The sequence below is a fragment of the Schistocerca cancellata genome, chromosome 9 (assembly GCF_023864275.1).
Source record: "Schistocerca cancellata isolate TAMUIC-IGC-003103 chromosome 9, iqSchCanc2.1, whole genome shotgun sequence".
Lineage (NCBI taxonomy): Eukaryota > Metazoa > Arthropoda > Insecta > Orthoptera > Acrididae > Schistocerca > Schistocerca cancellata.
This window is the reverse complement of record NC_064634.1, coordinates 522317626-522340699: the sequence shown is the minus strand read 5'-3', so window position 1 is coordinate 522340699 and position 23074 is coordinate 522317626. Positions and strand designations below refer to the sequence as shown.

The 23074-nt window shown below is 54.4% G+C and overlaps 19 non-coding genes and 3 pseudogenes across 19 annotated transcripts; all 22 read right to left on the bottom strand.

Annotated features, from left to right (window-relative positions):
• Nucleotides 1–1941: 1941 nt before the first annotated feature.
• LOC126102049 (5S ribosomal RNA) lies at nt 1942–2060 on the bottom strand. The gene has a single exon (XR_007522745.1). It is a non-coding gene; the product is annotated as a 5S ribosomal RNA (ribosomal RNA).
• An 837-nt stretch (nt 2061–2897) lies between these two features.
• On the bottom strand, nt 2898–3016 carry LOC126101731 (5S ribosomal RNA). The gene has a single exon (XR_007522454.1). It is a non-coding gene; the product is annotated as a 5S ribosomal RNA (ribosomal RNA).
• Nucleotides 3017–3857: 841 nt separating this feature from the next.
• Nucleotides 3858–3976, bottom strand: LOC126101906 (5S ribosomal RNA). Its single transcript, XR_007522614.1, has one exon. It is a non-coding gene; the product is annotated as a 5S ribosomal RNA (ribosomal RNA).
• Nucleotides 3977–4815: 839 nt separating this feature from the next.
• LOC126102967 (5S ribosomal RNA) lies at nt 4816–4934 on the bottom strand. The gene has a single exon (XR_007523218.1). It is a non-coding gene; the product is annotated as a 5S ribosomal RNA (ribosomal RNA).
• Nucleotides 4935–5777: 843 nt separating this feature from the next.
• On the bottom strand, nt 5778–5896 carry LOC126102115 (5S ribosomal RNA). The gene has a single exon (XR_007522804.1). It is a non-coding gene; the product is annotated as a 5S ribosomal RNA (ribosomal RNA).
• An 826-nt stretch (nt 5897–6722) lies between these two features.
• Nucleotides 6723–6841, bottom strand: LOC126101720 (5S ribosomal RNA). The gene has a single exon (XR_007522444.1). It is a non-coding gene; the product is annotated as a 5S ribosomal RNA (ribosomal RNA).
• An 851-nt stretch (nt 6842–7692) lies between these two features.
• Nucleotides 7693–7811, bottom strand: LOC126102072 (5S ribosomal RNA). The gene has a single exon (XR_007522766.1). It is a non-coding gene; the product is annotated as a 5S ribosomal RNA (ribosomal RNA).
• Nucleotides 7812–8653: 842 nt separating this feature from the next.
• On the bottom strand, nt 8654–8772 carry LOC126102966 (5S ribosomal RNA). Its single transcript, XR_007523217.1, has one exon. It is a non-coding gene; the product is annotated as a 5S ribosomal RNA (ribosomal RNA).
• Nucleotides 8773–9608: 836 nt separating this feature from the next.
• On the bottom strand, nt 9609–9727 carry LOC126101891 (5S ribosomal RNA). The gene has a single exon (XR_007522600.1). It is a non-coding gene; the product is annotated as a 5S ribosomal RNA (ribosomal RNA).
• An 848-nt stretch (nt 9728–10575) lies between these two features.
• Nucleotides 10576–10694, bottom strand: LOC126102114 (5S ribosomal RNA). Its single transcript, XR_007522803.1, has one exon. It is a non-coding gene; the product is annotated as a 5S ribosomal RNA (ribosomal RNA).
• An 842-nt stretch (nt 10695–11536) lies between these two features.
• On the bottom strand, nt 11537–11655 carry LOC126102113 (5S ribosomal RNA). The gene has a single exon (XR_007522802.1). It is a non-coding gene; the product is annotated as a 5S ribosomal RNA (ribosomal RNA).
• An 851-nt stretch (nt 11656–12506) lies between these two features.
• On the bottom strand, nt 12507–12625 carry LOC126102112 (5S ribosomal RNA). Its single transcript, XR_007522801.1, has one exon. It is a non-coding gene; the product is annotated as a 5S ribosomal RNA (ribosomal RNA).
• Nucleotides 12626–13469: 844 nt separating this feature from the next.
• Nucleotides 13470–13588, bottom strand: LOC126102135 (5S ribosomal RNA; annotated as a pseudogene).
• Nucleotides 13589–14436: 848 nt separating this feature from the next.
• On the bottom strand, nt 14437–14555 carry LOC126101990 (5S ribosomal RNA). Its single transcript, XR_007522691.1, has one exon. It is a non-coding gene; the product is annotated as a 5S ribosomal RNA (ribosomal RNA).
• An 850-nt stretch (nt 14556–15405) lies between these two features.
• On the bottom strand, nt 15406–15524 carry LOC126102149 (5S ribosomal RNA; annotated as a pseudogene).
• Nucleotides 15525–16365: 841 nt separating this feature from the next.
• Nucleotides 16366–16484, bottom strand: LOC126102784 (5S ribosomal RNA). Its single transcript, XR_007523057.1, has one exon. It is a non-coding gene; the product is annotated as a 5S ribosomal RNA (ribosomal RNA).
• Nucleotides 16485–17340: 856 nt separating this feature from the next.
• Nucleotides 17341–17459, bottom strand: LOC126101719 (5S ribosomal RNA). Its single transcript, XR_007522443.1, has one exon. It is a non-coding gene; the product is annotated as a 5S ribosomal RNA (ribosomal RNA).
• Nucleotides 17460–18310: 851 nt separating this feature from the next.
• Nucleotides 18311–18429, bottom strand: LOC126101718 (5S ribosomal RNA). Its single transcript, XR_007522442.1, has one exon. It is a non-coding gene; the product is annotated as a 5S ribosomal RNA (ribosomal RNA).
• Nucleotides 18430–19270: 841 nt separating this feature from the next.
• LOC126102111 (5S ribosomal RNA) lies at nt 19271–19389 on the bottom strand. Its single transcript, XR_007522800.1, has one exon. It is a non-coding gene; the product is annotated as a 5S ribosomal RNA (ribosomal RNA).
• An 853-nt stretch (nt 19390–20242) lies between these two features.
• LOC126102981 (5S ribosomal RNA) lies at nt 20243–20361 on the bottom strand. The gene has a single exon (XR_007523231.1). It is a non-coding gene; the product is annotated as a 5S ribosomal RNA (ribosomal RNA).
• Nucleotides 20362–21214: 853 nt separating this feature from the next.
• LOC126102980 (5S ribosomal RNA) lies at nt 21215–21333 on the bottom strand. The gene has a single exon (XR_007523230.1). It is a non-coding gene; the product is annotated as a 5S ribosomal RNA (ribosomal RNA).
• An 845-nt stretch (nt 21334–22178) lies between these two features.
• On the bottom strand, nt 22179–22297 carry LOC126102137 (5S ribosomal RNA; annotated as a pseudogene).
• Nucleotides 22298–23074: the final 777 nt, after the last annotated feature.

The window sequence follows — 23074 nt, the reverse complement described above, 5'->3', positions numbered from 1 at the left end:
ACTGATAGTGAATTGTAACGTTCAGGGCCTCCTAATGACGATGGAACACTCAAATTGCGTCCCGGTTCAATACATCGTCCTCCAGCAGACTTGTCTTCATGGGTCTATTGCTGCCTCGGGCACCTTTTGGCCGTTCTGCTGTGTGTCAAAGATTTCGAATCGGACGAAAAACTGATAGTTCAGGGCCACCTAATGACGATGGATCACTCAAATTGCGTCCCGATTCAATACATCGTCCTCCAGCAGACTTGTCTCCATGGGTCTATTGTTGCCTCGGGCACCTTATGGCCGTTCTGCTGTGAGTCAAAGATTTTCGAATCGGACGAAAAACTGATAGTGAATTGTAACGTTCAGGGCCACCTAATGACGATAGATCACTCAAATTGCGTCCCGATTCAATACATCGTCCTCCAGCAGACTTGTCTCCATGGGTCTATTTCTCCTCGGGCACTTTATGGCCGTTCTGCTGTGAGTCAAAGATTTTCGAATCGGACGAAAAACTGATAGTCAATTGTAACATTCAGGGCCACCTAAAGACGATGGATCACTCAAATTGCGTCCCGATTCAATACATCGTCCTCCAGCCGACTTGTCTCCATGGGTCTATTGCTGCCTCGGGCACCTTAGGGCCGTTCTGCTGTGAGTCAAAGATTTTCGAATCAGACGAAAAACTGATAGTGAATTGTAACGTTCAGGGCCACCTAATGACGATGGATCACTCAAATTGGGTCCCGATTCAATACATCGTCCTCCAGCAGACTTGTCTCCATGGGTCTATTGCTGCCTCGGGCACCTTACGGCCGTACTGCTGTGAGGCAAAGGTTTTCGAATCTGACGAAAAACTGATAGTGAATTGTAACATTCAGGGCCACCTAATGACGATGGATCACTCAAATTGCGTCCCGATTCAATACATCCTCCTCCAGCAGACTTGTCTCCATGGGTCTATTGCTGACTCGGGCACCTTATGGACGATCTGCTGTGAGTCAAAGATTTTCGAATCGGACGAAAAATTGATAGTGAATTGTAACGTTCAGGGCCACGTAATGACGATGAATCACTCAAATTGCGTCCCGATTCAATACATCGTCCTCCAGCAGACTTGTCTCCATGGGTCTATTGCTACCTCGGGCACCTTATGGGCGTTCTGCTGTGAGTCAAAGATTTTCGAATCGGACGAATAACTGATAGTGAATTGTAACATTCAGAGCCACCTAATGACGATGGACCACACATATTGCGTCCCGATTCAATACATCGTCCTCCAGCCGACTTGACTTCATGGGTCTATAGCTGCCTCGGGCACCTTATGGCCGTTCTGCTGTGAGTCTAGATTATCGAATGGGACGAAAAACTGATAGTGAATTGTAACGTTCAGCGGAGGGCCTGTGCGGGGTGTGGCAGTGTCGTGCTGGAGGGCCCACTGGTAGCGATGTGGGCTTCCTCGCCTATCCTCGCCTCGCCTCGCCTCGCCTCACACCAGGTGTCTGCGTAGTTTGCAGTGCATTCGCACCATTCCTATCCCTGTCCCTGTCCCCGTCCCGACTTGTCCCGACTTTGCTCGACTGCCGCTCGCTGCCGCTCGGGTCGTGGTCCATATGACAGCGCAAGCATGACAAACGTCTGCGGGACGAGACGAGACGAGACGAGACGACTATGGAATAAATTCGTGGTTACAAATCAAATTTGGAACTCTACACTCCTACACAACAATAGGCGGTGACGTATTTCAGAAATCACCTGCCGATTCGTACTGTTTTGTCGTTTTCAAAGTCTTCTTGGCAAACTTGGTTAGCACATTCTCCCTCAAACTGAGTTAATTACTGCATTTTCGTACCATTACAGTAGTTTAAAAGGCTTAAAGAAGCATCTTTGTCACAACAGAAAGGTAGTTTGAAAATTGGGTTGGCGACATAACAAAAAAAAAAAAAACAGGAAGGGAGCGAGCAGCACCCGGGTTTCCCAGGCGGTCACCCATCCAAGTACTAGCCGGGCCCGATGATGCTTAACTTCGGTGATCGGACGAGTACCGGTGTATTCATCAAGGTATGGCCGTTGGCGCTCATCTAATGTAGGAGCACGGCAGAATTCGCGTTCGGCGTTTCTCCCAACACACAAAATGTTAGTTTTCGGCCGCATTTGACGAAAGCGCTTCCTTCCGCAACCGCCAGTTCCTCGAGGACGGCGCGGGGAGGCGCGCCCGGCGTCCCAGCAGAGTGACGGCCGAATTGGCGGGCGCACCGCCGCGTGTGTGAGACGCACTGCTGCTCGTTGCACCCCCTGTCATTCGCTGGGTGCGTGCGGCCTTCGACACTAGCGGAGGACGCATCTTGTCCCTGGTGTTCAGCGGAGGGCCTGTGCGGGGTGTGGCAGTGTCGTGCTGGAGGGCCCACTGGTAGCGATGTGGGCTTCCTCGCCTCGCCTCGCCTCACACCAGGTGTCTGCGTAGTTTGCAGTGCATTCGCACCATTCCTATCCCTGTCCCTGTCCCCGTCCCGACTTGTCCCGACTTTGCTCGACTGCCGCTCGCTGCCGCTCGGGTCGTGGTCCATATGACAGCGCGAGCACGACAAACGTCTGCGGGACGAGACGAGACGAGACGAGACGAGACGACTAAGGAATAAATTCGTGGTTACAAATCAAATTTGGAACTCTACACTCCTACACAACAATAGGCGGTGACGTATTTCAGAAATCACCTTCCGATTCGTACTGTTTTGTCGTTTTCAAAGTCTTCTTGGCAAACTTGGTTAGCACATTCTCCCTCAAACTGAGTTAATTACTGCATTTTCGTACCATTACAGTAGTTTAAAAGGCTTAAGGAAGCATCTTTGTCACAACAGAAAGGTAGTTTGAAAATTGGGCTGGCGACATAACAAAAAAAAAAACAGGAAGGGAGCCAACAGCACCCGGGTTTCCCAGGTGGTCACCCATCCAAGTACTAGCCGGGCCCGATGATTCTTAACTTCGGTGATCGGACGAGAACCGGTGTATTCATCATGGTATGGCCGTTGGCGCTCATCTAATGTAGGAGCACGGCAGAATTCGCGTTCGGCTTTTCTCCCAACACACAAAATGTTAGTTTTCGGCCGCATTTGACGAAAGCGCTTCCTTCCGCAACCGCCAGTTCCTCGAGGACGGCGCGGGGAGGCGCGCCCGGCGTCCCAGCAGAGTGACGGCCGAATTGGCGGGCGCACCGCCGCGTGTGTGAGACGCACTGCTGCTCGTTGCACCCCCTGTCATTCGCTGGGCGCGTGCAGCCTTCGATACTAGCGGAGGACGCATCTTGTCCCTGGTGTTCAGCGGAGGGCCTGTGCGGGGTGTGGCAGTGTCGTGCTGGAGGGCCCACTGGTAGCGATGTGGGCTTCCTCGCCTCGCCTCGCCTCGCCTCGCCTCGCCTCACACCAGGTGTCTGCGTAGTTTGCAGTGCATTCGCACCATTCCTATCCCTGTCCCTGTCCCCGTCCCGACTTGTGCCGACTTTGCTCGACTGCCGCTCGCTGCCGCTCGGGTCGTGGTCCATATGACAGCGCAAGCACGACAAACATCTGCGGGACGAGACGAGACGAGACGACTAAGGAATAAATTCGTGGTTACAAAACAAATTTGGAACTCTACACTCCTACACAACAATAGGCGGTGACGTATTTCAGAAATCACCTGCCGATTCGTACTGTTTTGTCGTTTTCAAAGTCTTCTTGGCAAACTTGGTTAGCACATTCTCCCTCAAACTGAGTTAATTACTGCATTTTCGTACCATTACAGTAGTTTAAAAGGCTTAAGGAAGCATCTTTGTCACAACAGAAAGGTAGTTTGAAAATTGGGCTGGCGACATAACAAAAAAAAAACAGGAAGGGAGCCAGCAGCACCCGGGTTTCCCAGGCGGTCACCCATCCAAGTACTAGCCGGGCCCGATGATGCTTAACTTCGGTGATCGGACGAGAACCAGTGTATTCATCATGGTATGGCCGTTGGCGCTCATCTAATGTAGGAGCACGGCAGAATTCGCGTTCGGCTTTTCTCCCAACACACAAAATGTTAGTTTTCGGCCGCATTTGACGAAAGCGCTTCCTTCCGCAACCGCCAGTTCCTCGAGGACGGCGCGGGGAGGCGCGCCCGGCGTCCCAGCAGAGTGACGGCCGAATTGGCGGGCGCACCGCCGCGTGTGTGAGACGCACTGCTGCTCGTTGCACCCCCTGTCATTCGCTGGGTGGGTGCAGCCTTCGACACTAGCGGAGGACGAATCTTGTCCCTGGTGTTCAGCGGAGGGCCTGTGCGGGGTGTGGCAGTGTCGTGCTGGAGGGCCCACTGGTAGCGATGTGGGCTTCCTCGCCTCGCCTCGCCTCGCCTCACACCAGGTGTCTGCGTAGTTTGCAGTGCATTCGCACCATTCCTATCCCTGTCCCTGTCCCCGCCCCGACTTGTCCCGACTTTGCTCGACTGCCGCTCGCTGCCGCTCGGGTCGTGGTCCATATGACAGCGCAAGCACGACAAACGTCTGCGGGACGAGACGAGACGAGACGAGACGACTAAGGAATAAATTCGTGGTTACAAATCAAATTTGGAACTCTACACTCCTACACAACAATAGGCGGTGACGTATTTCAGAAATCACCTGCCGATTCGTACTGTTTTGTCGTTTTCAAAGTCTTTTTGGCAAACTTGGTTAGCACATTCTCCCTCAAACTGAGTTAATTACTGCATTTTCGTACCATTACAGTAGTTTAAAAGGCTTAAGGAAGCATCTTTGTCACAACAGAAAGGTAGTTTGAAATTTGGGATGGCGACATAACAAAAAAAAAAAAACAGGAAGGGAGCCAACAGCACCCGGGTTTCCCAGGCGGTCACCCATCCAAGTACTAGCCGGGCCCGATGATGCTTAACTTCGGTGATCGGACGAGAACCAGTGTATTCATCATGGTATGGCCGTTGGCGCTCATCTAATGTAGGAGCACGGCAGAATTCGCGTTCGGCTTTTCTCCCAACACACAAAATGTTAGTTTTCGGCCGCATTTGACGAAAGCGCTTCCTTCCGCAACCGCCAGTTCCTCGAGGACGGCGCGGGGAGGCGCGCCAGGCGTCCCAGCAGAGTGACGGCCGAATTGGCGGGCGCACCGCCGCGTGTGTGAGACGCACTGCTGCTCGTTGCACCCCCTGTCATTCGCTGGGCGCGTGCAGCCTTCGACACTAGCGGAGGACGCATCTTGTCCCTGGTGTTCAGCGGAGGGCCTGTGCGGGGTGTGGCAGTGTCGTGCTGGAGGGCCCACTGGTAGCGATGTGGGCTTCCTCGCCTCGCCTCGCCTCGCCTCGCCTCACACCAGGTGTCTGCGTAGTTTGCAGTGCATTCGCACCATTCCTATCCCTGTCCCTGTCCCCGTCCCGACTTGTCCCGACTTTGCTCGACTGCCGCTCGCTGCCGCTCGGGTCGTGGTCCATATGACAGCGCAAGCACAACAAACGTCTGCGGGACGAGACGAGACGAGACGAGACGACTAAGGAACAAATTCGTGGTTACAAATCAAATTTGGAACTCTACACTCCTACACAACAATAGGCGGTGACGTATTTCAGAAATCACCTGCCGATTCGTACTGTTTTGTCGTTTTCAAAGTCTTCTTGGCAAACTTGGTTAGCACATTCTCCCTCAAACTGAGTTAATTACTGCATTTTCGTACCATTACAGTAGTTTAAAAGGCTTAAAGAAGCATCTTTGTCACAACAGAAAGGTAGTTTGAAAATTGGGCTGGCGACATAACAAAAAAAAAAAACAGGAAGGGAGCCAGCAGCACCCGGGTTTCCCAGGCGGTCACCCATCCAGGTACTAGCCGGGCCCGATGATGCTTAACTTCGGTGATGGGACGAGATCCGGTGTATTCATCATGGTATGGCCGTTGGCGCACATCTAATGTAGGAGCACGGCAGAATTCGCGTTCGGCTTTTCTCCCAACACACAAAATGTTAGTTTTCGGCCGCATTTGACGAAAGCGCTTCCTTCCGCAACCGCCAGTTCCTCGAGGACGGCGCGGGGAGGCGCGCCCGGCGTCCCAGCAGAGTGACGGCCGAATTGGCGGGCGCACCGCCGCGTGTGTGAGACGCACTGCTGCTCGTTGCACCCCCTGTCATTCGCTGGGTGCGTGCAGCCTTCGACACTAGCGGAGGACGAATCTTGTCCCTGGTGTTCAGCGGAGGGCCTGTGCGGGGTGTGGCAGTGTCGTGCTGGAGGGCCCACTGGTAGCGATGTGGGCTTCCTCGCCTCGCCTCGCCTCGCCTCACACCAGGTGTCTGCGTAGTTTGCAGTGCATTCGCACCATTCCTATCCCTGTCCCTGTCCCCGCCCCGACTTGTCCCGACTTTGCTCGACTGCCGCTCGCTGCCGCTCGGGTCGTGGTCCATATGACAGCGCAAGCACGACAAACGTCTGCGGGACGAGACGAGACGACTAAGGAATAAATTCGTGGTTACAAATCAAATTTGGAACTCTACACTCCTACACAACAATAGGCGGTGACGTATTTCAGAAATCACCTGCCGATTCGTACTATTTTGTCGTTTTCAAAGTCTTCTTGGCAAACTTGGTGAGCACATTCTCCCTCAAACTGAGTTAATTACTGCATTTTCGTACCATTACAGTAGTTTAAAAGGCTTAAGGAAGCATCTTTGTCACAACAGAAAGGTAGTTTGAAAATTGGGCTGGCGACATAACAAAAAAAAAACAGGAAGGGAGCCAGCAGCACCCGGGTTTCCCAGGCGGTCACCCATCCAAGTACTAGCCGGGCCCGATGATGCTTAACTTCGGTGATCGGACGAGAACCGGTGTATTCATCATGGTATGGCCGTTGGCGCTCATCTAATGTAGGAGCACGGCAGAATTCGCGTTCGGCTTTTCTCCCAACACACAAAATGTTAGTTTTCGGCCGCATTTGACGAAAGCGCTTCCTTCCGCAACCGCCAGTTCCTCGAGGACGGCGCGGGGAGGCGCGCCCGGCGTCCCAGCAGAGTGACGGCCGATTGGCGGGCGCACCGCCGCGTGTGTGAGACGCACTGCTGCTCGTTGCACCCCCTGTCATTCGCTGGGTGCGTGCAGCCTTCGACACTAGCGGAGGACGCATCTTGTCCCTGGTGTTCAGCGGAGGGCCTGTGCGGGGTGTGGCAGTGTCGTGCTGGAGGGCCCACTGGTAGCGATGTGGGCTTCCTCGCCTCGCCTCGCCTCGCCTCGCCTCACCTCGCCTCACACCAGGTGTCTGCGTAGTTTGCAGTGCATTCGCACCATTCCTATCCCTGTCCCTGTCCCCGTCCCGACTTGTCCCGACTTTGCTCGACTACCGCTCGCTGCCGCTCGGGTCGTGGTCCATATGACAGCGCAAGCACGACAAACGTCTGCGGGACGAGACGAGACGAGACGAGACGACTAAGGATTAAATTCGTGGTTACAAATCAAATTTGGAACTCTACACTCCTACACAACAATAGGCGGTGACGTATTTCAGAAATCACCTGCCGATTCGTACTGTTTTGTCGTTTTCAAAGTCTTCTTGGCAAACTTGGTTAGCACATTCTCCCTCAAACTGAGTTAATTACTGCATTTTCGTACAATTACAGTGGTTTAAAAGGCTTAAAGAAGCATCTTTGTCACAACAGAAAGGTAGTTTGAAAATTGGGCTGGCGACATAACAAAAAAAAAAACAGGAAGGGAGCCAGCAGCACCCGGGTTTCCCAGGCGGTCACCCATCCAGGTACTAGCCGGGCCCGATGATGCTTAACTTCGGTGATGGGACGAGAACCGGTGTATTCATCATGGTATGGCCGTTGGCGCTCATCTAATGTAGGAGCACGGCAGAATTCGCGTTCGGCTTTTCTCCCAACACACAAAATGTTAGTTTTCGGCCGCATTTGACGAAAGCGCTTCCTTCCGCAACCGCCAGTTCCTCGAGGACGGCGCGGGGAGGCGCGCCCGGCGTCCCAGCAGAGTGACGGCCGAATTGGCGGGCGCACCGCCGCGTGTGTGAGACGCACTGCTGCTCGTTGCACCCCCTGTCATTCGCTGGGTGCGTGCAGCCTTCGACACTAGCGGAGGACGAATCTTGTCCCTGGTGTTCAGCGGAGGGCCTGTGCGGGGTGTGGCAGTGTCGTGCTGGAGGGCCCACTGGTAGCGATGTGGGCTTCCTCGCCTCGCCTCGCCTCGCCTCACACCAGGTGTCTGCGTAGTTTGCAGTGCATTCGCACCATTCCTATCCCTGTCCCTGTCCCCGCCCCGACTTGTCCCGACTTTGCTCGACTGCCGCTCGCTGCCGCTCGGGTCGTGGTCCATATGACAGCGCAAGCACGACAAACGTCTGCGGGACGAGACGAGACGAGACGAGACGACTAAGGAATAAATTCGTGGTTACAAATCAAATTTGGAACTCTACACTCCTACACAACAATAGGCGGTGACGTATTTCAGAAATCACCTGCCGATTCGTACTGTTTTGTCGTTTTCAAAGTCTTTTTGGCAAACTTGGTTAGCACATTCTCCCTCAAACTGAGTTAATTACTGCATTTTCGTACCATTACAGTAGTTTAAAAGGCTTAAGGAAGCATCTTTGTCACAACAGAAAGGTAGTTTGAAATTTGGGATGGCGACATAACAAAAAAAAAAAAAAAACAGGAAGGGAGCCAACAGCACCCGGGTTTCCCAGGCGGTCACCCATCCAAGTACTAGCCGGGCCCGATGATGCTTAACTTCGGTGATCGGACGAGAACCAGTGTATTCATCATGGTATGGCCGTTGGCGCTCATCTAATGTAGGAGCACGGCAGAATTCGCGTTCGGCTTTTCTCCCAACACACAAAATGTTAGTTTTCGGCCGCATTTGACGAAAGCGCTTCCTTCCGCAACCGCCAGTTCCTCGAGGACGGCGCGGGGAGGCGCGCCCGGCGTCCCAGCAGAGTGACGGCCGAATTGGCGGGCGCACCGCCGCGTGTGTGAGACGCACTGCTGCTCGTTGCACCCCCTGTCATTCGCTGGGCGCGTGCAGCCTTCGACACTAGCGGAGGACGCATCTTGTCCCTGGTGTTCAGCGGAGGGCCTGTGCGGGGTGTGGCAGTGTCGTGCTGGAGGGCCCACTGGTAGCGATGTGGGCTTCCTCGCCTCGCCTCGCCTCGCCTCGCCTCACACCAGGTGTCTGCGTAGTTTGCAGTGCATTCGCACCATTCCTATCCCTGTCCCTGTCCCCGCCCCGACTTGTCCCGACTTTGCTCGACTGCCGCTCGCTGCCGCTCGGGTCGTGGTCCATATGACAGCGCAAGCACGACAAACGTCTGCGGGACGAGACGAGACGAGACGACTAAGGAATAAATTCGTGGTTACAAATCAAATTTGGAACTCTACACTCCTACACAACAATAGGCGGTGACGTATTTCAGAAATCACCTGCCGATTCGTACTATTTTGTCGTTTTCAAAGTCTTCTTGGCAAACTTGGTTAGCACATTCTCCCTCAAACTGAGTTAATTACTGCATTTTCGTACCATTACAGTAGTTTAAAAGGCTTAAGGAAGCATCTTTGTCACAACAGAAAGGTAGTTTGAAAATTGGGCTGGCGACATAACAAAAAAAAAACAGGAAGGGAGCCAGCAGCACCCAGGTTTCCCAGGCGGTCACCCATCCAAGTACTAGCCGGGCCCGATGATGCTTAACTTCGGTGATCGGACGAGAACCGGTGTATTCATCATGGTATGGCCGTTGGCGCTCATCTAATGTAGGAGCAGGGCAGAATTCGCGTTCGGCTTTTCTCCCAACACACAAAATGTTAGTTTTCGGCCGCATTTGACGAAAGCGCTTCCTTCCGCAACCGCCAGTTCCTCGAGGACGGCGCGGGGAGGCGCGCCCGGCGTCCCAGCAGAGTGACGGCCGATTGGCGGGCGCACCGCCGCGTGTGTGAGACGCACTGCTGCTCGTTGCACCCCCTGTCATTCGCTGGGTGCGTGCAGCCTTCGACACTAGCGGAGGACGCATCTTGTCCCTGGTGTTCAGCGGAGGGCCTGTGCGGGGTGTGGCAGTGTCGTGCTGGAGGGCCCACTGGTAGCGATGTGGGCTTCCTCGCCTCGCCACGCCTCGCCTCGTCTCGCCTCACACCAGGTGTCTGCGTAGTTTGCAGTGCATTCGCACCATTCCTATCCCTGTCCCTGTCCCCGTCCCGACTTGTCCCGACTTTGCTCGACTGCCGCTCGCTGCCGCTCGGGTCGTGGTCCATATGACAGCGCAAGCACGACAAACGTCTGCGGGACGAGACGAGACGAGACGAGACGACTAAGGAACAAATTCGTGGTGACAAATCAAATTTGGAACTCTACACTCCTACACAACAATAGGCGGTGACGTATTTCAGAAATCACCTGCCGATTCGTACTGTTTTGTCGTTTTCAAAGTCTTCTTGGCAAACTTGGTTAGCACATTCTCCCTCAAACTGAGTTAATTACTGCATTTTCGTACAATTACAGTGGTTTAAAAGGCTTAAAGAAGCATCTTTGTCACAACAGAAAGGTAGTTTGAAAATTGGGCTGGCGACATAACAAAAAAAAAAAAACAGGAAGGGAGCCAGCAGCACCCGGGTTTCCCAGGCGGTCACCCATCCAGGTACTAGCCGGGCCCGATGATGCTTAACTTCGGTGATGGGACGAGATCCGGTGTATTCATCATGGTATGGCCGTTGGCGCTCATCTAATGTAGGAGCACGGCAGAATTCGCGTTCGGCTTTTCTCCCAACACACAAAATGTTAGTTTTCGGCCGCATTTGACGAAAGCGCTTCCTTCCGCAACCGCCAGTTCCTCGAGGACGGCGCGGGGAGGCGCGCCCGGCGTCCCAGCAGAGTGACGGCCGAAAGGGCGGGCGCACCGCCGCGTGTGTGAGACGCACTGCTGCTCGTTGCACCCCCTGTCATTCGCTGGGTGCGTGCAGCCTTCGACACTAGCGGAGGACGAATCTTGTCCCTGGTGTTCAGCGGAGGGCCTGTGCGGGGTGTGGCAGTGTCGTGCTGGAGGGCCCACTGGTAGCGATGTGGGCTTCCTCGCCTCGCCTCGCCTCGCCTCGCCTGACACCAGGTGTCTGCGTAGTTTGCAGTGCATTCGCACCATTCCTATCCCTGTCCCTGTCCCCGTCCCGACTTGTCCCGACTTTGCTCGACTGCCGCTCGCTGCCGCTCGGGTCGTGGTCCATATGACAGCGCAAGCACAACAAACGTCTGCGGGACGAGACGAGACGAGACGAGACGACTAAGGAACAAATTCGTGGTTACAAATCAAATTTGGAACTCTACACTCCTACACAACAATAGGCGGTGACGTATTTCAGAAATCACCTGCCGATTCGTACTGTTTTGTCGTTTTCAAAGTCTTCTTGGCAAACTTGGTTAGCACATTCTCCCTCAAACTGAGTTAATTACTGCATTTTCGTACCATTACAGTAGTTTAAAAGGCTTAAAGAACCATCTTTGTCACAACAGAAAGGTAGTTTGAAAATTGGGCTGGCGACATAACAAAAAAAAAAACAGGAAGGGAGCCAGCAGCACCCGGGTTTCCCAGGCGGTCACCCATCCAGGTACTAGCCGGGCCCGATGATGCTTAACTTCGGTGATGGGACGAGATCCGGTGTATTCATCATGGTATGGCCGTTGGCGCTCATCTAATGTAGAAGCACGGCAGAATTCGCGTTCGGCTTTTCTCCCAACACACAAAATGTTAGTTTTCGGCCGCATTTGACGAAAGCGCTTCCTTCCGCAACCGCCAGTTCCTCGAGGACGGCGCGGGGAGGCGCGCCCGGCGTCCCAGCAGAGTGACGGCCGAATTGGCGGGCGCACCGCCGCGTGTGTGAGACGCACTGCTGCTCGTTGCACCCCCTGTCATTCGCTGGGCGCGTGCAGCCTTCGACACAAGCGGAGGACGCATCTTGTCCTGGTGTTCAGCGGAGGGCCTGTGCGGGGTGTGTCAGTGTCGTGCTGGAGGGCCCACTGGTAGCGATGTGGGCTTCCTCGCCTCGCCTCGCCTCGCCACGCCTCGCCTCACACCAGGTGTCTGCGTAGTTTGCAGTGCATTCGCACCATTCCTATCCCTGTCCCTGTCCCCGTCCCGACTTGTCCCGACTTTGCTAGAGTGCCGCTCGCTGCCGCTCGTGTCGTAGTCCATATGACAGCGCAAGCACGACAAACGTCTGCGGGACGAGACGAGACGAGACGAGACGAGACGACTAAGGAATAAATTCGTGGTTACAAATCAAATTTGGAACTCTACACTCCTACACAACAATAGGCGGTGACGTATTTCAGAAATCACCTGCCGATTCGTACTGTTTTGTCGTCTTCAAAGTCTTCTTGGCAAACTTGGTTAGCACATTCTCCCTCAAACTGAGTTAATTACTGCATTTTCGTACAATTACAGTGGTTTAAAAGGCTTAAAGAAGCATCTTTGTCACAACAGAAAGGTAGTTTGAAAATTGGGCTGGCGACATAACAAAAAAAAAAACCGGAAGGGAGCCAGCAGCACCCGGGTTTCCCAGGCGGTCACCCATCCAGGTACTAGCCGGGCCCGATGATGCTTAACTTCGGTGATGGGACGAGATCCGGTGTATTCATCATGGTATGGCCGTTGGCGCTCATCTAATGTAGGAGCACGGCAGAATTCGCGTTCGGCTTTTCTCCCAACACACAAAATGTTAGTTTTCGGCCGCATTTGACGAAAGCGCTTCCTTCCGCAACCGCCAGTTCCTCGAGGACGGCGCGGGGAGGCGCGCCCGGCGTCCCAGCAGAGTGACGGCCGAATTGGCGGGCGCACCGCCGCGTGTGTGAGACGCACTGCTGCTCGTTGCACCCCCTGTCATTCGCTGGGCGCGTGCAGCCTTCGACACTAGCGGAGGACGCATCTAGTCCCTGGTGTTCAGCCGAGGGCCTGTGCGGTGTGTTGCAGTGTCGTGCTGGAGGGCCCACTGGTAGCGATGTGGGCTTCCTCGCCTCGCCTCGCCTCGCCTCGCCTCACACCAGGTGTCTGCGTAGTTTGCAGTGCATTCGCACCATTCCTATCCCTGTCCCTGTCCCCGTCCCGACTTGTCCCGACTTTGCTCGACTGCCGCTCGCTGCCGCTCGGGTCGTGGTCCATATGACAGCGCAAGCACAACAAACGTCTGCGGAACGAGACGAGACGAGACGAGACGACTAAGGAATAAATTCGTGGTTACAAATCAAATTTGGAACTCTACACTCCTACACAACAATAGGCGGTGACGTATTTCAGAAATCACCTGCCGATTCGTACTGTTTTGTCGTTTTCAAAGTCTTCTTGGCAAACTTGGTTAGCACATTCTCCCTCAAACTGAGTTAATTACTGCATTTTCGTACCATTACAGTAGTTTAAAAGGCTTAAAGAAGCATCTTTGTCACAACAGAAAGGTAGTTTGAAAATTGGGCTGGCGACATAACAAAAAAAAAAAAACAGGAAGGGAGCCAGCAGCACCCGGGTTTCCCAGGCGGTCACCCATCCAGGTACTAGCCGGGCCCGATGATGCTTAACTTCGGTGATGGGACGAGATCCGTTGTATTCTTCATGGTATGGCCGTTGGCGCTCATCTAATGTAGGAGCACGGCAGAATTCGCGTTCGGCTTTTCTCCCAACACACAAAATGTTAGTTTTCGGCCGCATTTGACGAAAGCGCTTCCTTCCGCAACCGCCAGTTCCTCGAGGACGGCGCGGGGAGGCGCGCCCGGCGTCCCAGCAGAGTGACGGCCGAATTGGCGGGCGCACCGCCGCGTGTGTGAGACGCACTGCTGCTCGTTGCACCCCCTGTCATTCGCTGGGTGCGTGCAGCCTTCGACACTAGCGGAGGACGCATCTTGTCCCTGGTGTTCAGCGGAGGGCCTGTGCGGGGTGTGGCAGTGTCGTGCTGGAGGGCCCACTGGTAGCGATGTGGGCTTCCTCGCCTCGCCTCGCCTCGCCTCGCCTCGCCGCGCCTCACACCAGGTGTCTGCGTAGTTTGCAGTGCATTCGCACCATTCCTATCCCTGTCCCTGTCCCCGTCCCGACTTGTCCCGACTTTGCTCGACTGCCGCTCGCTGCCGCTCGGGTCGTGGTCCATATGACAGCGCAAGCACGACAAACGTCTGCGGGACGAGACGAGACGAGACGACTAAGGAATAAATTCGTGGTTACAAATCAAATTTGGAACTCTACACTCCTACACAACAATAGGCGGTGACGTATTTCAGAAATCACCTGCCGATTCGTACTGTTTTGTCGTTTTCAAAGTCTTCTTGGCAAACTTGGTTAGCACATTCTCCCTCAAACTGAGTTAATTACTGCATTTTCGTACAATTACAGTGGTTTAAAAGGCTTAAAGAAGCATCTTTTTCACAACAGAAAGGTAGTTTGAAAATTGGGCTGGCGACATAACAAAAAAAAAAAACAGGAACGGAGCCAGCAGCACCCGGGTTTCCCAGGCGGTCACCCATCCGAGTACTAGCCGGGCCCGATGATGCTTAACTTCGGTGATCGGACGAGAACCGGTGTATTCATTATGGTATGGCCGTTGGCGCTCATCTAATGTAGGAGCACGGCAGAATTCGCGTTCGGCTTTTCTCCCAACACACAAAATGTTAGTTTTCGGCCGCATTTGACGAAAGCACTTCCTTCCGCAACCGCCAGTTCCTCGAGGACGGCGCGGGGAGGCGCGCCCGGCGTCCCAGCAGAGTGACGGCCGATTGGCGGGCGCACCGCCGCGTGTGTGAGACGCACTGCTGCTCGTTGCACCCCCTGTCATTCGCTAGGTGCGTGCAGCCTTCGACACTAGCGGAGGACGCATCTTGTCCCTGGTGTTCAGCGGAGGGCCTGTGCGGGGTGTGGCTGTGTCGTGCTGGAGGGCCCACTGGTAGCGATGTGGGCTTCCTCGCCTCGCCTCGCCTCGCCTCGCCTCACCTCGTCTCACACCAGTTGTCTGCGTAGTTTGCAGTGCATTCGCACCATTCCTATCCCTGTCCCTGTCCCCGTCCCGACTTGTCCCGACTTTGCTCGACTGCCGCTCGCTGCCGTCCGGGTCGTGGTCCATATGACAGCGCAAGCACGACAAACGTCTGCGGGACGAGACGAGACGAGACGAGACGACTAAGGATTAAATTCGTGGTTACAAATCAAATTTGGAACTCTACACTCCTACACAACAATAGGCGGTGACGTATTTCAGAAATCACCTGCCGATTCGTACTGTTTTGTCGTTTTCAAAGTCTTCTTCGCAAACTTGGTTAGCACATTCTCCCTCAAACTGAGTTAATTACTGCATTTTCGTACCATTACAGTAGTTTAAAAGGCTTAAAGAAGCATCTTTGTCACAACAGAAAGGTAGTTTGAAAATTGGGCTGGCGACATAATTAAAAAAAAACAGGAAGGGAGCCAGCAGCAACGGGGTTTCCCAGGCGGTCACCCATCCAGGTTCTAGCCGGGCCCGATGATGCTTAACTTCGGTGATGGGACGAGATCCGGTGTATTCATCATGGTATGGCCGTTGGCGCTCATCTAATGTAGGAGCACGGCAGAATTCGCGTTCGGCTTTTCTCCCAACACACAAAATGTTAGTTTTCGGCCGCATTTGACGAAAGCGCTTCCTTCCGCAACCGCCATTTCCTCGAGGACGGCGCGGGGAGGCGCGCCCGGCGTCCCAGCAGAGTGACGGCCGAATTGGCGGGCGCACCGCCGCGTGTGTGAGACGCACTGCTGCTCGTTGCACCCCCTGTCATTCGCTGGGTGCGTGCAGCCTTCGACACTAGCGGAGGACGAATCTTGTCCCTGGTGTTCAGCGGAGGGCCTGTGCGGGGTGTGGCAGTGTCGTGCTGGAGGGCCCACTGGTAGCGATGTGGGCTTCCTCGCCTCGCCTCGCCTCGCCTCACACCAGGTGTCTGCGTAGTTTGCAGTGCATTCGCACCATTCCTATCCCTGCCCCTGTCCCCGCCCCGACTTGTCCCGACTTTGCTCGACTGCCGCTCGCTGCCGCTCGGGTCGTGGTCTATATGACAGCGCAAGCACGACAAACGTCTGCGGGACGAGACGAGACGAGACGAGACGACTAAGGAATAAATTCGTGGTTACAAATCAAATTTGGAACTCTACACTCCTACACAACAATAGGCGGTGACGTATTTCAGAAATCACCTGCCGATTCGTACTATTTTGTCGTTTTCAAAGTCTTCTTGGCAAACTTGGTTAGCACATTCTCCCTCAAACTGAGTTAATTACTGCATTTTCGTACCATTACAGTAGTTTAAAAGGCCTAAGGAAGCATCTTTGTCACAACAGAAAGGTAGTTTGAAAATTGGGCTGGCGACATAACAAAAAAAAAAAAAAACAGGAAGGGAGCCAACAGCACCCGGGTTTCCCAGGCGGTCACCCATCCAAGTACTAGCCGGGCCCGATGATGCTTAACTTCGGTGATCGGACGAGAACCGGTGTATTCATCATGGTATGGCCGTTGGCGCTCATCTAATGTAGGAGCTCGGCAGAATTCGCGTTCGGCTTTTCTCCCAACACACAAAATGTTAGTTTTCGGCCGCATTTGACGAAAGCGCTTCCTTCCGCAACCGCCAGTTCCTCGAGGACGGCGCGGGGAGGCGCGCCCGGCGTCCCAGCAGAGTGACGGCCGAATTGGCGGGCGCACCGCCGCGTGTGTGAGACGCACTGCTGCTCGTTGCACCCCCTGTCATTCGCTGGGTGCGTGCAGCTTTCGACACTAGCGGAGGACGCATCTTGTCCCTGGTGTTCAGCGGAGGGCCTGTGCGGGGTGTGGCACTGTCGTGCTGGAGGGCCCACTGGTGGCGATGTGGGCTTCCTCGCCTCGCCTCGCCTCGCCTCGCCTCGCCTCGCCTCGCCTCGCCTCACACCAGGTGTCTGCGTAGTTTGCAGTGCATTCGCACCATTCCTATCCCTGTCCCTGTCCCCGTCCCGACTTGTCCCGACTTTGCTCGACTGCCGCTCGCTGCCGCTCGGGTCGTGGTCCATATGACAGCGCAAGCACGACAAACGTCTGCGGGACGAGACGAGACGAAACGACTAAGGAATAAATTCGTGGTTAAAAATCAAATTTGGAACTCTACACTCCTACACAACAATAGGCGGTGACGTATTTCAGAAATCACCTGCCGATTCGTACTATTTTGTCGTTTTCAAAGTCTTCTTGGCAAACTTGGTTAGCACATTCTCCCTCAAACTGCGTTAATTACTGCATTTTCGTACCATTACAGTAGTTTAAAAGGCTTAAGGAAGCATCTTTGTCACAATAGAAAGGTAGTTTGAAAATTGGGCTGGCGACATAACAAAAAAAAAACAGGAAGGGAGCCAGCAGCACCCGGGTTTCCCAGGCGGTCACCCATCCAAGTACTAGCCGGGCCCGATGATGCTTAACTTCGGTGATCGGACGAGAACCGGTGTATTCATCATGGTATGGCCGTTGGCGCTCATCTAATGTAGGAGCACGGCAGAATTCGCGTTCGGCTTTTCTCCCAACACACAAAATGTTAGTTTTCGGCCGCATTTGACGAAAGCGCTTCCTTCCGCAACCGCCAGTTCCTCGAGGACGGCGCGGGGAGGCGCGCCCGGCGTCCCAGCAGAGTGACGGCCGATTGGCGGGCGCACCGCCGCGTGTGTGAGACGCACTGCTGCTCGTTGCACCCCCTGTCATTCGCTGGGTGCGTGCAGCCTTCGACACTAGCGGAGGACGCATCTTGTCCCTGGTGTTCAGCGGAGGGCCTGTGCGGGGTGTGGCAGTGTCGTGCTGGAGGGCCCACTGGTAGCGATGTGGGCTTCCTCGCCTCGCCTCGCCTCGCCTCGCCTCACCTCGCCTCACACCAGGTGTCTGCGTAGTTTGCAGTGCATTCGCACCATTCCTATCCCTGTCCCTGTCCCCGTCCCGACTTGTCACGACTTTGCTCGACTGCCGCTCGCTGCCGCTCGGGTCGTGGTCCATATGACAGCGCAAGCACGACAAACGTCTGCGGGACGAGACGAGACGGGACGAGACGACTAAGGATTAAATTCGTGGTTACAAATCAAATTTGGAACTCTACACTCCTACACAACAATAGGCGGTGACGTATTTCAGAAATCACCTGCCGATTCGTACTGTTTTGTCGTTTTCAAAGTCTTCTTCGCAAACTTGGTTAGCACATTCTCCCTCAAACTGAGTTAATTACTGCATTTTCGTACCATTACAGTAGTTTAAAAGGCTTAAAGAAGCATCTTTTTCACAACAGAAAGGTAGTTTGAAAATTGGGCTGGCGACATAACAAAAAAAAAAACAGGAAGGGAGCCAGCAGCACCCGGGTTTCCCAGGCGGTCACCCATCCAAGTACTAGCCGGGCCCGATGATGCTTAACTTCGGTGATCGGACGAGAACCGGTGTATTCATCATGGTATGGCCGTTGGCGCTCATCTAATGTAGGAGCACGGCAGAATTCGCGTTCGGCTTTTCTCCCAACACACAAAATGTTAGTTTTCGGCCGCATTTGACAAAAGCGCTTCCTTCCGCAACCGCCAGTTCCTCGAGGACGGCGCGGGGAGGCTCGCCCGACGTCCCAGCAGAGTGACGGCCGAATTGGCTGCGCACCGCCGCGTGTGTGAGACGCACTGCTGCTCGTTGCAGCCCCTGTCATTCGCTGGGTGCGTGCAGCCTTCGACACTAGCGGAGGACGCATCTAGTCCCTGGTGTTCAGCCGAGGGCCTGTGCGGTGTGTTGCAGTGTCGTGCTGGAGGGCCCACTGGTAGCGATGTGGGCTTCCTCGCCTCGCCTCGCCTCGCCTCGCCTCACACCAGGTGTCTGCGTAGTTTGCAGTGCATTCGCACCATTCCTATCCCTGTCCCTGTCCCCGTCCCGACTTGTCCCGACTTTGCTCGACTGCCGCTCGCTGCCGCTCGGGTCGTGGTCCATATGACAGCGCAAGCACAACAAACGTCTGCGGGACGAGACGAGACGAGACGAGACGACTAAGGAACAAATTCGTGGTTACAAATCAAATTTGGAACTCTACACTCCTACACAACAATAGGCGGTGACGTATTTCAGAAATCACCTGCCGATTCGTACTGTTTTGTCGTTTTCAAAGTCTTCTTGGCAAACTTGGTTAGCACATTCTCCCTCAAACTGAGTTAATTACTGCATTTTCGTACCATTACAGTAGTTTAAAAGGCTTAAAGAAGCATCTTTGTCACAACAGAAAGGTAGTTTGAAAATTGGGCTGGCGACATAACAAAAAAAAAAACAGGAAGGGAGCCAGCAGCACCCGGGTTTCCCAGGCGGTCACCCATCCAGGTACTAGCCGGGCCCGATGATGCTTAACTTCGGTGATGGGACGAGATCCGGTGTATTCATCATGGTATGGCCGTTGGCGCTCATCTAATGTAGGAGCACGGCAGAATTCGCGTTCGGCTTTTCTCCCAACACACAAAATGTTAGTTTTCGGCCGCATTTGACGAAAGCGCTTCCTTCCGCAACCGCCAGTTCCTCGAGGACGGCGCGGGGAGGCGCGCCCGGCGTCCCAGCAGAGTGACGGCCGAATTGGCGGGCGCACCGCCGCGTGTGTGAGACGCACTGCTGCTCGTTGCACCCCCTGTCATTCGCTGGGCGCGTGCAGCCTTCGACACTAGCGGAGGACGCATCTTGTCCTGGTGTTCAGCGGAGGGCCTGTGCGGGGTGTGGCAGTGTCGTGCTGGAGGGCCCACTGGTAGCGATGTGGGCTTCCTCGCCTCGCCTCGCCTCGCCACGCCTCGCCTCACACCAGGTGTCTGCGTAGTTTGCAGTGCATTCGCACCATTCCTATCCCTGTCCCTGTCCCCGTCCCGACTTGTCCCGACTTTGCTCGACTGCCGCTCGCTGCCGCTCGTGTCGTAGTCCATATGACAGCGCAAGCACGACAAACGTCTGCGGGACGAGACGAGACGAGACGAGACGAGACGACTAAGGAATAAATTCGTGGTTACAAATCAAATTTGGAACTCTACACTCCTACACAACAATAGGCGGTGACGTATTTCAGAAATCACCTGCCGATTCGTACTGTTTTGTCGTCTTCAAAGTCTTCTTGGCAAACTTGGTTAGCACATTCTCCCTCAAACTGAGTTAATTACTGCATTTTCGTACAATTACAGTGGTTTAAAAGGCTTAAAGAAGCATCTTTGTCACAACAGAAAGGTAGTTTGAAAATTGGGCTGGCGACATAACAAAAAAAAAAAAACAGGAAGGGAGCCAGCAGCACCCGGGTTTCCCAGGCGGTCACCCATCCAAGTACTAGCCGGGCCCGATGATGCTTAACTTCGGTGATCGGATGAGAACCGGTGTATTCATCATGGTATGGCCGTTGGCGCTCTTCTAATGTAGGAGCACGGCAGAATTCGCGTTCGGCTTTTCTCCCAACACACAAAATGTTAGTTTTCGGCCGCATTTGACGAAAGCGCTTCCTTCCGCAACCGCCAGTTCCTCGAGGACGGCGCGGGGAGGCGCGCCCGGCGTCCCAGCAGAGTGACGGCCGAATTGGCGGGCGCACCGCCGCGTGTGTGAGACGCACTGCTGCTCGTTGCACCCCCTGTCATTCGCTGGGCGCGTGCAGCCTTCGACACTAGCGGAGGACGCATCTTGTCCTGGTGTTCAGCGGAGGGCCTGTGCGGGGTGTGGCAGTGTCGTGCTGGAGGGCCCACTGGTAGCGATGTGGGCTTCCTCGCCTCGCCTCGCCTCGCCACGCCTCGCCTCACACCAGGTGTCTGCGTAGTTTGCAGTGCATTCGCACCATTCCTATCCCTGTCCCTGTCCCCGTCCCGACTTGTCCCGACTTTGCTCGACTGCCGCTCGCTGCCGCTCGTGTCGTAGTCCATATGACAGCGCAAGCACGACAAACGTCTGCGGGACGAGACGAGACGAGACGAGACGAGACGACTAAGGAATAAATTCGTGGTTACAAATCAAATTTGGAACTCTACACTCCTACACAACAATAGGCGGTGACGTATTTCAGAAATCACCTGCCGATTCGTACTGTTTTGTCGTCTTCAAAGTCTTCTTGGCAAACTTGGTTAGCACATTCTCCCTCAAACTGAGTTAATTACTGCATTTTCGTACAATTACAGTGGTTTAAAAGGCTTAAAGAAGCATCTTTGTCACAACAGAAAGGTAGTTTGAAAATTGGGCTGGCGACATAACAAAAAAAAAAAAACAGGAAGGGAGCCAGCAGCACCCGGGTTTCCCAGGCGGTCACCCATCCAAGTACTAGCCGGGCCCGATGATGCTTAACTTCGGTGATCGGATGAGAACCGGTGTATTCATCATGGTATGGCCGTTGGCGCTCTTCTAATGTAGGAGCACGGCAGAATTCGCGTTCGGCTTTTCTCCCAACACACAAAATGTTAGTTTTCGGCCGCATTTGACAAAAGCGCTTCCTTCCGCAACCGCCAGTTCCTCGAGGACGGCGCGGGGAGGCTCGCCCGGCGTCCCAGCAGAGTGACGGCCGAATTGGCGGGCGCACCGCCGCGTGTGTGAGACGCACTGCTGCTCGTTGCACCCCCTGTCATTCGCTGGGCGCGTGCAGCCTTCGACACTAGCGGAGGACGCATCTAGTCCCTGGTGTTCAGCCGAGGGCCTGTGCGGTGTGTTGCAGTGTCGTGCTGGAGGGCCCACTGGTAGCGATGTGGGCTTCCTCGCCTCGCCTCGCCTCGCCTCGCCTCACACCAGGTGTCTGCGTAGTTTGCAGTGCATTCGCACCATTCCTATCCCTGTCCCTGTCCCCGTCCCGACTTGTCCCGACTTTGCTCGACTGCCGCTCGCTGCCGCTCGGGTCGTGGTCCATATGACAGCGCAAGCACAACAAACGTCTGCGGAACGAGACGAGACGAGACGAGACGACTAAGGAATAAATTCGTGGTTACAAATCAAATTTGGAACTCTACACTCCTACACAACAATAGGCGGTGACGTATTTCAGAAATCACCTGCCGATTCGTACTGTTTTGTCGTTTTCAAAGTCTTCTTGGCAAACTTGGTTAGCACATTCTCCCTCAAACTGAGTTAATTACTGCATTTTCGTACCATTACAGTAGTTTAAAAGGCTTAAAGAAGCATCTTTGTCACAACAGAAAGGTAGTTTGAAAATTGGGCTGGCGACATAACAAAAAAAAAAAAAACATGAAGGGAGCCAGCAGCACCCGGGTTTCCCAGGCGGTCACCCATCCAGGTACTAGCCGGGCCCGATGATCCTTAACTTCGGTGATGGGACGAGATCCGGTGTATTCTTCATGGTATGGCCGTTGGCGCTCATCTAATGTAGGAGCACGGCAGAATTCGCGTTCGGCTTTTCTCCCAACACACAAAATGTTAGTTTTCGGCCGCATTTGACGAAAGCGCTTCCTACCGCAACCGCCAGTTCCTCGAGGACGGCGCGGGGAGGCGCGCCCGGCGTCCCAGCAGAGTGACGGCCGAATTGGCGGGCGCACCGCCGCGTGTGTGAGACGCACTGCTGCTCGTTGCACCCCCTGTCATTCGCTGGGTGCGTGCAGCCTTCGACACTAGCGGAGGACGCATCTTGTCCCTGGTGTTCAGCGGAGGGCCTGTGCGGGGTGTGGCAGTGTCGTGCTGGAGGGCCCACTGGTAGCGATGTGGGCTTCCTCGCCTCGCCTCGCCTCGCCTCGCCTCGCCGCGCCTCACACCAGGTGTCTGCGTAGTTTGCAGTGCTTTCGCACCATTCCTATCCCTGTCCCTGTCCCCGTCCCGACTTGTCCCGACTTTGCTCGACTGCCGCTCGCTGCCGCTCGGGTCGTGGTCCATATGACAGCGCAAGCACGACAAACGTCTGCGGGACGAGACGAGACGAGACGACTAAGGAATAAATTCGTGGTTACAAATCAAATTTGGAACTCTACACTCCTACACAACAATAGGCGGTGACGTATTTCAGAAATCACCTGCCGATTCGTACTGTTTTGTCGTTTTCAAAGTCTTCTTGGCAAACTTGGTTAGCACATTCTCCCTCAAACTGAGTTAATTACTGCATTTTCGTACAATTACAGTGGTTTAAAAGGCTTAAAGAAGC